The following is a 13610-nucleotide window of genomic DNA, read 5'->3' as shown; positions in this document are numbered from 1 at the left end:
TGCAAGCACAGGTCACTATCCACACCTCCCCTCCCGGGAGTCTGTGCAGCCCGCCACTGCTAGGGTCCCGTGATCCAGGGACAACTTCCCTGGGAGAACACACGGCGCGCCTCAGGTTGTTGCAACACCACGCTGGCCTCTGCTGCCACAGGCTTGCCCTGCATTCCATACCCCTCCTTCCCCCCCACCCCCGCCTGAGTGAGACAGAGCCCCCTAATCAGCTGCTCCTTTAACCCCGTCCTCTCTGGGCCAAGAACAGACACCCTCAGGTAACCTATAAGCAGAGGCAGGGCCAATTCAAAGCTGTTCCCCAGGAGCTGTGCAAACAAAGGAGAGAAAGGGAAATTTCTCCCAGCAGCCTCAGGAGCAGCGGATTAAATCTCTACAATCAACTTGATGTACCCTGCATCTGTGGAATACATGAATAGACAATGAATCATCCCAAAATTGAGGCAGTGAACTTTGGGAGCAATGGTAGACTTGGGGTTTGCTGTATGCGACTGACTGGTTTCTAGTTTTATGTTTATCTTAGTTTAGTATTTAGAGTTTACTATCATTGGTAGATTTCTTTATTGATTTGGTTGCTCTCTTCCTTTTTTTAAAAAAAAATATATTTCCTTTTTCTCTTTTTGTGAGTGTGTATGTTTATGCTTCCTTGTGTGATTCTGTCTGTATAACTTTGCTTTTACCATTTGTCCTAGGGTTCTGTCTGTCTGTTTTCTTTTCTATTTTTTTTAATATAGTTTTTAGCATTTGTTATCATTGGTGGATTTGTTTTTTGGTTTGGTTGCTCTTTTCTTTCTTTTTTATTATTACATTTTAATTTTTAATAATTAAAAATTTATTTATTTTAATAACTTTATTACTTTTTATTTTCTTTCTTTCTTTTTTTCTCCCTTTTCTTCTGAGCCGTGTGGCTGACAGGGTCTTGGTGCCCCGGCTGGGTGTCAGGCCTGTGTCTCTGAGGTGGGAGAGCCAAGTCCAGGACATTGGTCCACCAGAGACCTCCAGGCTCCATGTAATATCAAATGGTGAAAGCTCTCCCAGAGATCTCCCATCTCAATGCTAAGACCCAGCTACACTCAACAACCAGCAAGCTACACTGCTAGACACCCTATGGCAAACTAGCAAGACAGGAACACAAACCCACCCATTAGCAGAGAGGCTGCCTAAAATCATAATAAGGTCACAAACTCCCCAAAACACACCACTGGATGCGGTCCTGTCCGCCAGAAAGACAAGATCCGGCCTCATCCACCAGAACACAAGCACCAGTCCCCTCCACCAGGAAGCCCACACAACCTACTGAACCAACCTTAGCCACTGGGGGCAGACACCAAAAACAATGGGAACTATGAACCTGCAGCCTGGAAAAAAGGAGACCGCAAACACAGTAAGTTAAGCAAAATGAGAAGACAGACAAACACACAGCAGATGAAGGAGCAAGGTAAAAACCCACCAGACCAAACAAATGAAGAGGAAATAGGCAGTCTACCTGAAAAATAATTCAGAGTAATGATAGTAAAGATGATCCAAAATCTTGGAAATAGAATGGAGAAAATACAAGAAATGTTTAACAAGGACCTAGAAGAACTAAAGAGCAAACAAACAATGATGAACAACACAATAAATGAAATTAAAAATTCTCTAGAAAGAATCAATAGCAGAATAACTGTGGCAGAAGGACGGATAAGTGACCTGGAAGATAATAAGTGGAAATAACTACTGCAGAGCAGAATAAAGAAAAAAGAATGAAAAGAACTGAAGACAGTCTCAGAGACATCTGGGACAACATTAAGTGCACCAAAATTCGAATTATAGGGGTTCTAGAAAAAGAGAAAAATGGATTGAGAAAATATTTGAAGAGATTATAGTTGAAAACTTCCCTAATATGGGAAAGGAAATAGTCAATCCAGTCCAGGAAGCGCAGACAGTCCCATACAGGATAAATCTAAGGAGAAACATGCCAAGACATATTTATCAAACTATCAAAAATTAAATACAGGGCTTCCCTGGTGGAGCAGTGGTTGAGAGTCCGCCTACCGATGCAGGGGACACGGATTCGTGCCCCGGTCCAGGAAGATCCCACGTGCCGCAGAGCGGCTGGGCCCGTGAGGCATGGTCGCTGAGCCTGCACGTCCAGAGCCTGTGTTCCACAACGGGAGAGGCCACAACAGTGAGAGGCCTGTGTACCGCTAAATAAATAGAAAAAATATTAAAAGCAGCAAGGGAAAAACAACAAATAACATACAAGGGAATCCCCATAAGGTTAACAGCTGATCTTTCAGCAGAAACTCTGCAAGCCAGAAGGGAGTGGCAAGACAGATTTAATGTGATGAAAGGGAGAAACCTACAATCAAGATTACTCTACCCAGCAAGGATCTCATTCAGATTTCATGGAGAAATTAAAACCTTTACAGACAATCAAAAGCTAAGAGAATTCAGCACCAGCAAACCAGCTTTACAACAAATGCTAAAAGAACTTCTCTAGGCAGGAAACAAAAAAGAAGGAAAAGACCTACAATAACAAATGCAAAACAATCAATAAAATGGTAATAGGAACATACATATCGATAATTACCTTAAAAGTAAATGGATTAAATGCTCCAACCAAAAGACATAGACTGGTTGAATGGATAGAAAAAGAAGACCCATATATATGCTGTCTACAAGAGTCCCACTTCAGATGTAATGACACATACAGACTGAAAGTAAGGGGATGGGAAAGATACTCCATGCAAATGGAAATCAAAGTTGGAGTAGCAATTCTCATATCAGACAAAATAGACGTTAATATAAAGACTATTACAAGAGACAAAGAAGGACACTACATAATGATCAAGGGATGAATCCAAGAAGAAGATATAACAATTGTAAATATTTATGCACCCAACACAGGAGCAACTCAATACATAAGGCAAATGCTAACAGCCATAAAAGGAGAAATCGACAGTAACACAATAATAGTAGGGGACATTAACACCCCACTTTCACTAATGGACAGATTATCCAAAATGAAAATAAACAAGGAAACACAAGCTTTAAATGATACATTCTACAACATGGACTTAATCAATATTTATAGGACATTCCATCTAAAAACAACAGAATACACTTTCTTCTCAACTGCTCATGGAACATTCCAAGGTTAGATCATATCTTGGATCACAAATCAAGCCTTGGTAAATCTAAGAAAATTGAAATCATATCAAGTAACTTTTCTGACCACAATGCTATCAGACTAGATATCAATTACAGGAAAAAGTCTGTAAAAGATGCAAACACTTGGAGGCTAAACAATACACTAGTTAATAACCAACAGATCACTGAAGAAATCAAAGAGGAAATCAAAAAATACCTAGAAACAAATGACAATGAAGACATGACCCAAAACCTATGGGATGCAGCAAAAGCAGTGCTAAGAGGGAAGTTCATAGCAATACATTCCTACTTCAAGAAACAAGAAACATCTCAAATGAACAACTTAACCTTACACCTAAAGCAATTAGGGAAAGAAGAACAAAGAACCCCCCAAAGCAAAAGGAAAGAAATTCTAAAGATCAGATCAGAAATAAATGAAATGAAGAAGACAATAGCAGAGATCAAAAAAACTGAAAGCTGGTTCTTTAAGAAGATAAACAAAATTGATAAAACCATTAGCCAGAATCATCAGGAAAAAAAGGGAGAACACTCAAATCAATAGAATTATAAATGAAAAAGGAGAAGTAACAACTGACACTGCAGAAATACAAAGGAGCATGAGAGATTACTACAAGCTACTCTATGCCAATAAAATGGACAACCTGGAAGAAATGGACAAATTCATAGAAAAGCACAACCTTCCAAGACTGAACCAGGAAGAAATAGAGAATATAAACAGACCAATCACAAGCAGTGAAATTGAGACTGTGATTAAAAATCCCCCAACAAACAAAAGCCCAGGACCAGATGGCTTCACAGGTGAATTCTATCAAACATTTAGAGAAGAAATAATATCTATCCTTCTCAAACTCTTCCAAAAATATAGCAGAGGGAGGAACACTCCCAAACTCATTCTATGAGGCCACTATCACCCTGATACCAAAATGAGACAAAGATTTCACAAAGAAAGAATACTACAGGCCAATATCACTGATGAACATAGATGCAAAAATCCTCAACAAACCACTAGCAAACAGAATCCAACAGCACATTAAAAGGATCATACACCATGATCAAGTGGGGTTTATCCCAGGAATGCAAGGATTCTTCAATATACGCAAATCAATGTGATAAACCATACTAACAAATAGAAGGAGAAAAATCATATGATCATCTCAATAGATGCAGAAAAAGCTTTCGACTAAATTCAACACCCATTTATAATAAAAACCCTCCAGAAAGTAGGCATAGAGGGAACTTACCTCAACATAATAAAGGACACATATGACAAACGCACAGCCAACATCGTTTCAATGGTGAAAAACTGAAACCATCTCCTCTAAGATGAGGAACAAGACAAGGTTGTCCACTCTCACCACTATTATTCAACATAGTATTGGAAGTTTTGGCCCCAGCAATCATAAAAGAAAAAGAAATAAAAGGAATCCAAATCAGAAAAGAAGTAAATCTGTCACTGTTTGCAGATGACATGATACTATACATAGAGAATCCTAAAGATGCTACCAGAAAACTACTAGAGCTAATCAATGAATTTTATCAAGTAGCAGAATACAAAATTAATGCACAGAAATCTCTTGCATTCCTATACGCTAATGATGAAAATCTGAAAGAGAAATTAAGGAAACACCCCCATTAACCACTGCAACAAAAAGAATAAAATACCTAGGAATAAACCTACCTAAGGAGGCAAAAGACCTGTATGCAGAAAACTATAAGACACTGATGAAAGAAATTAAAGATGATACAAACAGATGGACAGATATACCATGTTTTTGAATTTTAAGAATCAACATTATGAAAATGACTATACTACCCAACGGAACCTACAGATTCAATGCAATCCCTATCAAACTACCAATGGCATTTTTCACAGAACTAAAACAAAGAATTTCACAATTTGTATGGAAACACAAAAGACCCCGAATAGCAAAAGCAATCTTGAGAAAGAAAAACGGAGCTGGAGGAATCAGGCTCCTGGACTTCAGACTATACTACAAAGCTACAGTAACCAAGACAGTATGGTATTGGCACAAAAATAGAAATATAGATCAACAGAACAGGATAGAAAGCCCAGAGATAAACCCATGCGCATATGGTCACCTTATTTTTGATAAAGGAGGCAAGAATATACAATGGAGAGAAGACAGCCTCTTCAGTAAGTGGTGCTGGGAAAACTGGACAGCTACACGTAAAAGAATGAAATTAGAACACTCCCTAACACCATACACAAATATAAACTCCAAATGGATTAAAGGCCTAAATGTAAGGCCAGACACTATAAAACTCTTAGAGGAAAACATAGGCAGAACACTCTATGAAAAATCACAGCAAGGTCCTTTTTGACCCATCTCCTAGAGAAATGGAAATAAAAACAAAAATAAACAAATGGGACTTAATGAAAATTAAAATATTTTGCACAGCAAAGGAAACCATAAACAAGACAAAAAGACAACCCTCAGAATGGGAGAAAATATTTGCAAATGAATCAACGGACAAAGGATTAATTTCCAAAATTTACAAGCAGCTCATGCAGCTAAATATCAAAAAATGAAACAACCCAATGCAAAGACAAGCAGAAGATCTAAATAGACATTTCTCCAAAGAAGATATACAGATTGCCAATAAACACATGAAAGGATGCTCAACATCACTAATCATTAGAGAAATGCAAATCAAAACTACAATGAGGTATCACCTCACACCGGTCAGAATGGCCATCATCAAAAAAATCTACAAACAATAAATGCTAGAGAGGGTGTGGAGAAAAGGGAACCCTCTTGCACTGTTGGTGGGAATGTAAATTGATACAGCCACTATGGAGAACTGTATGGAGTTTCCTTAAAAAACTAAAAATAGAACTACCATATGACCCAGAAATCCCACTACTGGGCATCTACCCTGAGAAAACCATAATTCAAAAAGTCATGTACCACGATGTTCATTGCAGCTCTATTTACTATAGCCAGGACATGGAAGCAACCTAAGTGTCCATCGACAGATGAATCGATAAAGAAGATGTGGCACCTATATACAATGGGATATTACTCAGCCTTAAAAAGAAATGAAATTGAGTTATGTGTAGTGAGGTGGATGGACCTAGAGACTGTCATAGAGAGTGAAGTAAGTCAGAATGAGAAAAATAAATACCGTATGCTAACATATATATAGGGAATCAAAAAATAAAAGTGGTTCTGAAGAACCTAGGGGCAGGAGAGGAATAAAGATGTAGACGTAGAGAATGGACTTGAGGACATGGGGAGGGGGAAGGGTAGGCTGGGACGAAGTGAGAGAGTGGCATGGACTTATATATACTACCAAATGCAAAATAGATAGCTAGTGGGAAGCAGCCCCATAGCACAAGGAAATCAGCTTGGTGCTTTGTGACCACCTAGAGGGGTGGGATAGGGAGGGTGGGAGGGAGATGCAAGAGGGAGGAGATATGGGGATATATGTATATGTATAGCTGATTCACTTTGTTATAAAGTAGAAACTAACACACCATTGTAAAGCAATTATAGTCCAATAAAGATGTTAAAAAATAAAATAAAATATAAAAAGCACAGGAAGGTAAAAGAAAAAAAAAAAGAGGCAAGGGGAAAAAAAAAGAAAGGAACAGAGAGGACCCAGTTAAAAGAAAATTAGAAAAGGAAAAGTTCCAAATAATGCCACAAAAATAGGAAGGAGTATAAGAGAGTACTATGAACCTTTATACATCTATAAAATGGACAACCAAGGAGAAACACACAAATTCCTAAAAACATACAACCTCTTAAGACTGAATCAGGAAGAAACAGAAAATATGAACAGACCAATAACTAGTAATGAAACTGAACGAGTAATAATTTTTTTTAAAAAGCCCCAAAGCAAAAATCTAGAAGCAAACAGTTTCATAGGTGGATTCTACCAAACATTTAGAAGAGTTAAACCTATCCTCTCAAACTAATCCTAAAAGTTGCAGAGGAAGGAATTCTTCTGAAATCATTCCATGAGGCTACCATTACCTTGATATCAAAACAAGACAAAGATATCACAAAAATTAATTACAGGCCGATATCACTAATGAACAGAGATGTAAATTCACTCCAACCAAATTTAAAAATACAATGAAAGGATCATATACCATAATCAAGTGTGATTTATCTCAGGGAAAATCAATTTATATGATATACCATATTAATGACTTGAGTAAAAATAATGTGCTCATCTCAGTAGATGCAGAAAAAGCTTTTGAAAAAACTCAACGTCAACTTATGATAAAAGTTCTCAATAAAGTGGGTACAGAGGCAACATACATCATCTTAATAATGGCCATATATGATAAGCCCACAGGTAACATCATACTCAACAGTGAAAAGCTGAAAGCATTTTTCTCCAAGATCAGGAAAAGAGAAGGATGCCTACACTTGCCAATTTTATCAACATAGTATTGGTAATGCTAGCCACACCGAGTAGACAAGAAATAAAAATAAAAGAAACCCAAATTGGAACAAAAGACCTAAAAATGTCACTGTGTGGAAGATGGCATGATACTATACAAAAAAAAAAAAATCTTTAAGATTCCACCAAAATACTTCTAGAACTCATAAATGAATTTGCTTAAGTTGCAGGATACAAAATTACTAAACAGAAGTCTGTTGCAATTCTACATACTAAAAGCAAACTTTCAGAAATTGAAACAAAGAAAACAATCTCATTTATATTAGCATCAAAAATAAAATACCTGGGAATAAGACTAACTAAGGAGGTAAAAGACTTGTACTCAGAAAAAAATAACAGACTAGGGAATCAAATCAAGATGGTGGAGTAGAAGAAAGTAGCACTCACGTCCTCCCACAAATACATCCAAAATACTTCGACAAATGGAACAATTCTCACAGAACACCTACTGAACACTAGCGGAAGACCTCAAATACCTGAAAGGACAAGAAACAGCTCTACGAAATAGGGTAGGATGAAAGAAAAAAGAAAAAAAAAAAAAGAGGTACTGGGACAGGACCTGTGCCCCTGGTAGGGAGTTGAAAGAGAGGAAATGTTTTTGCACCCTGGAAAACCCTCTCAGCTGTGGGGAGATCACCTGGGACAGAAAGGGATCAGAAGAGGCTCAGAGGAGAATGCAACTGGTTTGTGGCAGGCACAACAGAGACAGACCTTACACAGACAGTCCCTGCCACTGCCCTGCACACCCCAGTCTGAGACACGCATCCACTGGTAGGGGAGGGGGCTGGGTGCTGGATCTCGGAGTCTAGAGGACAGACCCAGGGAGAGGACTGAGGTTGGCTGTGGAAACAGCGTGAAGGCGCTGGAGTGTGGTACAGCCCCAAAGGGGGCTGTTCCCAGAAAAAGCCCAGACCTTCCATGGAAGTGAAGTGCCATTGTTAAGAGGTACATGAAGGGAGGGGCGGGGCTGCCATTACAGCCTCTTTCTCCACGCACTGGCTCCCACCTCTTCAGGCTCTGGGAGAACATACCCCAGCCACTACGGGGGGCTCAGGCCTCCACGGGATCTCGCGCCCAGCTGCCACTTCAGCAGGCTCTGGGAGTAAGTGCCAGTGGGTTGCCACTCCCAGAGGCAGGACTGAAACCACAGCTGAGCCCCAGGGGCCACGTGACTTAGGAAGCAGGGCTGAAATCTCTCCCTGCAGCTGCACCAGCTGCAGATTTAAACCTCCGCTGTTGGATTTGTAAATTCAGCGCCTACAGGACATCCGAGTGGACAACGGGTGCTCCTGTGACTGGGACGGGTCTGGCCTAAGCAGCTGTGGGCTTTGTGGGTGCACGAACGTGGATGCATGAATGTGGGTGCCTGCACATGGGTGCTGGGCTGGGCCAGGGTCTGAGCTGCCCCCATAGATCCCACAGTGGGTCTGGATGTGTGACCAATGTGGTCCTGGTACCTGACTTCAGTGGATCTGTGCTGGTGGCCTTGAAAACAATGCCTGAGGGACACCAGGGCCAATTGCTAGCATTTCCAAGGTTGAGACAGGACCGAGGGCAGTGCCAACAACAGTGTACTTTGTAAACCCGCACAACAGATGACAGGTGACACAACAGAGCACGCGCACCAGTGAACAGCTCTGGCAGAGGAATAGTCAGTGGCTCATCTCGCAGTGGGCGCACTCCAATCCCATCTACCTCACACAGCAGCCCAGAAACGTAGCTCAGAAACAGATCCGGTGGCCTTTACTCCAACAACTGGGGAGCAGACCCTGCCCCTGGCAGGGCAGTGATAACCACAGAGCAAAGAGGAGGCCCCACTCAATACACAGTGCAGGCTCTGCTCACCACAACAGCAGTCACATCTCCTATCAATGGCCACCATACACTAAGGAAAGACATGGCAGGTATCCACACTAAAAACAGCCCTCGCACCAAAAAACATTAAATCCACACAAGCTATGCAGGGATGTTCCCACATAAAAACACCCCTCCAAGACCACAGTAGATAACTGTTTCTCCTAAACTCACAGAGCAAGAGAAATATAAGTAAAATGAAGAAGCAGAGGAACCACCCCCAGTTAAAAGATCAAGAGAATTCTCCTGAAAGAACACAGAATGAAAACAACCTCTTCAATCTAATAGACACTGAGTTCAAAAAGGAGATAATGAAAATACTGATGGAATTAAGAAAGGCTATGGACAGAAATGCATATCACTGTCAAAAGGAACTAGAAACTATAAGGAGCCGCCAAGAAAAATTAGAAAATTCATTCGCTGAAACAAAAGCTGAGCTAAAGGCAATGAATAACAGAATGAATGATGCAGAAGAACGAATAAGTGATCTGCAAAATAGAATAATGGAAATCACCCGATCAGGACATCAGACAGAAAGCCTACTGAAAAAAATTGAAAGCAATAAAAGAGACCTATGGGATAAAGTGTGCCAACCTATGCATAATAGGGATCCCAGAAGGAGAAGATAGAGAAAAAGGGATTGAAAATGTATTTGAAGAAATTATAGCTGAAAATTTCCCTAACCTAAAGAAGGGAACAGATATCTAGGTACAGGAAGCACCCTAACAAGATGAACCCAAACAGACCTACACCAAGACATAATAAAAATGGCAAAATTAAAGAGAGGATTCTCAAGGCAGCAAGACAAAGAGTTAATTGCAGGGGAACCCCCATAAGGCTATCAGCTGATTTCTCTACAGAAACGTTGCAGGCAGGGAGGGAGTGGCAAGATATATTCATAATCAAAGTCCTGAAAGGGAAAAATCTGCAACCTAGGGTACTCTACCCAGCAAGATTATCATTTCGAATAGGAGATAAAGAACTTCTCAGACAAGCAAAAACTAAAAGAATACAGCAATACTAAACCTATCTTAAAGGAAATATTGAAAGGCCTTCTCTAAATAGAAAAGTAGTAAGAATCTATATGTAAGAGAAAATTACTATTGGAAAATAAATCACTTAAATAAGCCAGTACACACATTTAAAAAAAACAAAAGAAAAATTTTCTGTGAAAGTAATGATAACCACAAGGAACAGCAAAAGGATAAACACGAAGATGTAAAAGAGGACATCTAAATCACAAAATATGGGGGAAGGAGAGGAAGGAAATGTAGATTTTTTTTTCCCTAGAAAATGTTTGAACCTATATGACTCCAGTCTAAGGCAAGTAAATATAAGAAGGGGTTAACGCACGTGAAAAACAGGGTAACCAGAAATCAAAAATATACAGTAGAGTCACAAAAACCAAAAAGAAGAAAATATAAGTATAATACAAAAGAAAACCATCAAAACACAAAAGGAAAAACAAAAGGACAAATAAAATATAAAATCAACAGGAAAACAGGGTTTAAAATGGCAATAAATACATGTCTGTCAATAATTACCTTATGTGTCAATGGACTAAATGCTCCAATCAAAAGACAGAGAGTGGCAGGTTGGATTAAAATACAAGAGCGTAAAACATGCCGACTACAAGAGACCCACTTTAGGGCAAAGGGCACACATAGATTGAAAGTGAGGACACGGAAGAAGATATTTCATGCAGACGGAAATGACAAGAAAGTCAGGATCACAATATTTATATCAGACAAAATAGACTTTGAAACAAAGACTATAAAGAAAGATAAAGAAGGACACTATAAAATGATAAAAGGATCAATACACGAAGAGAATAGTACACTTGTCAACATACATGCACCCAATATAGGAGCACCCAAATATATAAAACAAATACTAACAGACACAGAGGGAGAAATCCTTCAATGTTGTGTAGAACAATGCTAAACCTATGCTAGGCTGGCTTAATCAACCTCTTCAATGGTGGGCCCAGAGGGGGCACCACCAGACGGAGGAGCTCCACCACCAGGGATGCCCCCGGGCGCTCCTCCTGGCACTCCTCCTGGCATGCCTCCTGCGCTCTGGTATAGGTTGGTAATGGTGGCGTTGCAGACTTTTTCCAGCTCCTTCTGCTGATGTTCAAATTCTTCCTTCTCTGCAGGCTGGTTCTTATCAAGCCAGCTGATTATTTCATTACATTTATCAAGAATCTTCTGTTTGTCCTCATCATTAATCTTGCCTTGAAGTTTCTCATCCTCAACAGTAGCTTTCATGTTGAAAGCATAGGATTCAAGAGAATTCTTCGAAGACACCTTATCCCGCTGTTTCTCATCTTCAGCTTTATACTCCTCTGCTTCCTGAACCATGTGTTCAATGTCTTTCTTGCTCAAACGGCCCTTGTCATTAGTGATGGTAATCTTGTTCTCTCTTCCTGTGCTCTTATCCACAGCAGAGACATTGAGGATGCCACTGGCATCAATATCAAAAGTGACTTCAATCTGAGGAACACCACAGGAGGCAGGAGGTATGCCTGTGAGTTCAAACTTGCCAAACAGGTTGTTATCCTTGGTCATGGCACGCTCACCTTCATAAACCTGAATGAGTACACTGGGCTGGTTGTCCGAGTAGGTTGTGAAGGTCTGCATCTGCTTGGAGGGAATGGTGGTGTTGCGCTTGATGAGGACAGTCACGACTCCACCAGCAGTTTCATTTCCAAGGGAAAGAGGAGTGACATCCAACAGCAGGAAGTCTTGAACATTTTCAGATTTGTCTCCAGATAGAATGGCTGCCTGGACAGCTGCACCATAAGCAACAGCCTCATCAGGGTTGATGCTCTTATTCAGTTCTTTCCCGTTGAAGAAGTCCTGTAGAAGTTTCTGAATCTTGGGGATGCGGGTTGAACCACCCACCAGGACAATATCATGGATCTGAGACTTGTCTAGCTTGGCATCCTGAAGGGCTTTCTCCACAGGGTCCAGTGTGCCACGGAACAGGTCAGCATTCAGTTCTTCAAATCAGGCACGGGTAATTGAGGTATAGAAGTCAATTCCTTCACAGAGGGAATCAATCTCACTACTGGCCTGGGTGCTGGAAGAGAGAGTGCGCTTAGCACGCTCACAAGCAGTACGAGGGCGACGGACAGCCCTCTTGTTCTCACTGATGTCCTTCTTGTGTTTGAGCTTGAATTCTGCAATAAAATGGTTGACCAGCCGGTTGTCAAAGTCTTCTCCACCTAAGTGGGTATCTCCAGCTGTAGATTTGACCTCAAAGATTCCATCCTCAATAGTGAGGATTGACACATCACAAGTGCCACCACCTAAATCAAAGATCAGCACATTTCTTTCTGCTCCAACCTTTTTGTCTAAGCCATAGGCAACAGAAGCAGCAGTTGGCTCATTGATGATTCGAAGTACATTGAGCCCAGCAATAGTTCCAGCATCTTTGGTAGCCTGACACTGAGAATCATTAAAGTAAGCGGGTACTGTGACAACAGCATTGGTAACAGTCTTTCCAGGGTAAGCTTCTTCTATTTCCTTCACCTTTGTCAAAACCATGGATGACACCTCCTCTGGATAAAAACTTTTTGTCTATCCCTTGTATTCTACTTGAACCTTAGGCCTGCCTGCATCATTCACCATCATGAAAGGCCAATGCTTCATATCAGACTGGAAAACAGCATCATCAAATCTTCATCCAATGAGGCGTTTGGCATCAAAAACTGTGTTGGTGTGATTCATTGCAACTTGGTTCTTTGCAGCATCACCAGTCAATCGTTCGATATCAGTAAAGGTGACATAGCTTGGGGTAGTTTGGTTCCCCTGATCACTGGCAATTATTTCCACCTTTCCATGCTGGAAGACACCCACACAAGAATAGGTGGTGCCAAGATCAATGCCAACTGCAGGTCTCTTAGACATGGTTGCTGGAGTGCAGGCCCAGGTCCACTGGAGGAGAAAACAGCAACCTACAGAGCTGCTGCCGCGTTCAACGAGATAGTAATAGGAGACTTTAAATACCCGACTCTCATCAACAGACAGATCTTCCAGCCAGAAAATTAATAGGGCAGCGGAGATCCTAAATGATGTAATAGAACAGTTAGACTTAATTGATATTTTCAGGACATTACATCCAAAAAAGGCAGATACGCATTCTTCTCAGGT

General features: G+C 40.6%; 1 pseudogene; it reads right to left on the bottom strand.

The window, feature by feature from the left end:
* Positions 1-11414: 11414 nt before the first annotated feature.
* On the bottom strand, positions 11415-13367 carry LOC136118274 (heat shock cognate 71 kDa protein pseudogene; annotated as a pseudogene).
* Between the last annotated feature and the right edge of the window lie 243 nt (positions 13368-13610).

The sequence above is a fragment of the Phocoena phocoena genome, chromosome 2, assembly GCF_963924675.1.
Source record: "Phocoena phocoena chromosome 2, mPhoPho1.1, whole genome shotgun sequence".
NCBI classification, from domain to species: Eukaryota; Metazoa; Chordata; class Mammalia; order Artiodactyla; family Phocoenidae; genus Phocoena; species Phocoena phocoena.
Note: the sequence above shows the minus strand (reverse complement) of the source record. Positions and strands in the feature narration are given on the sequence as shown.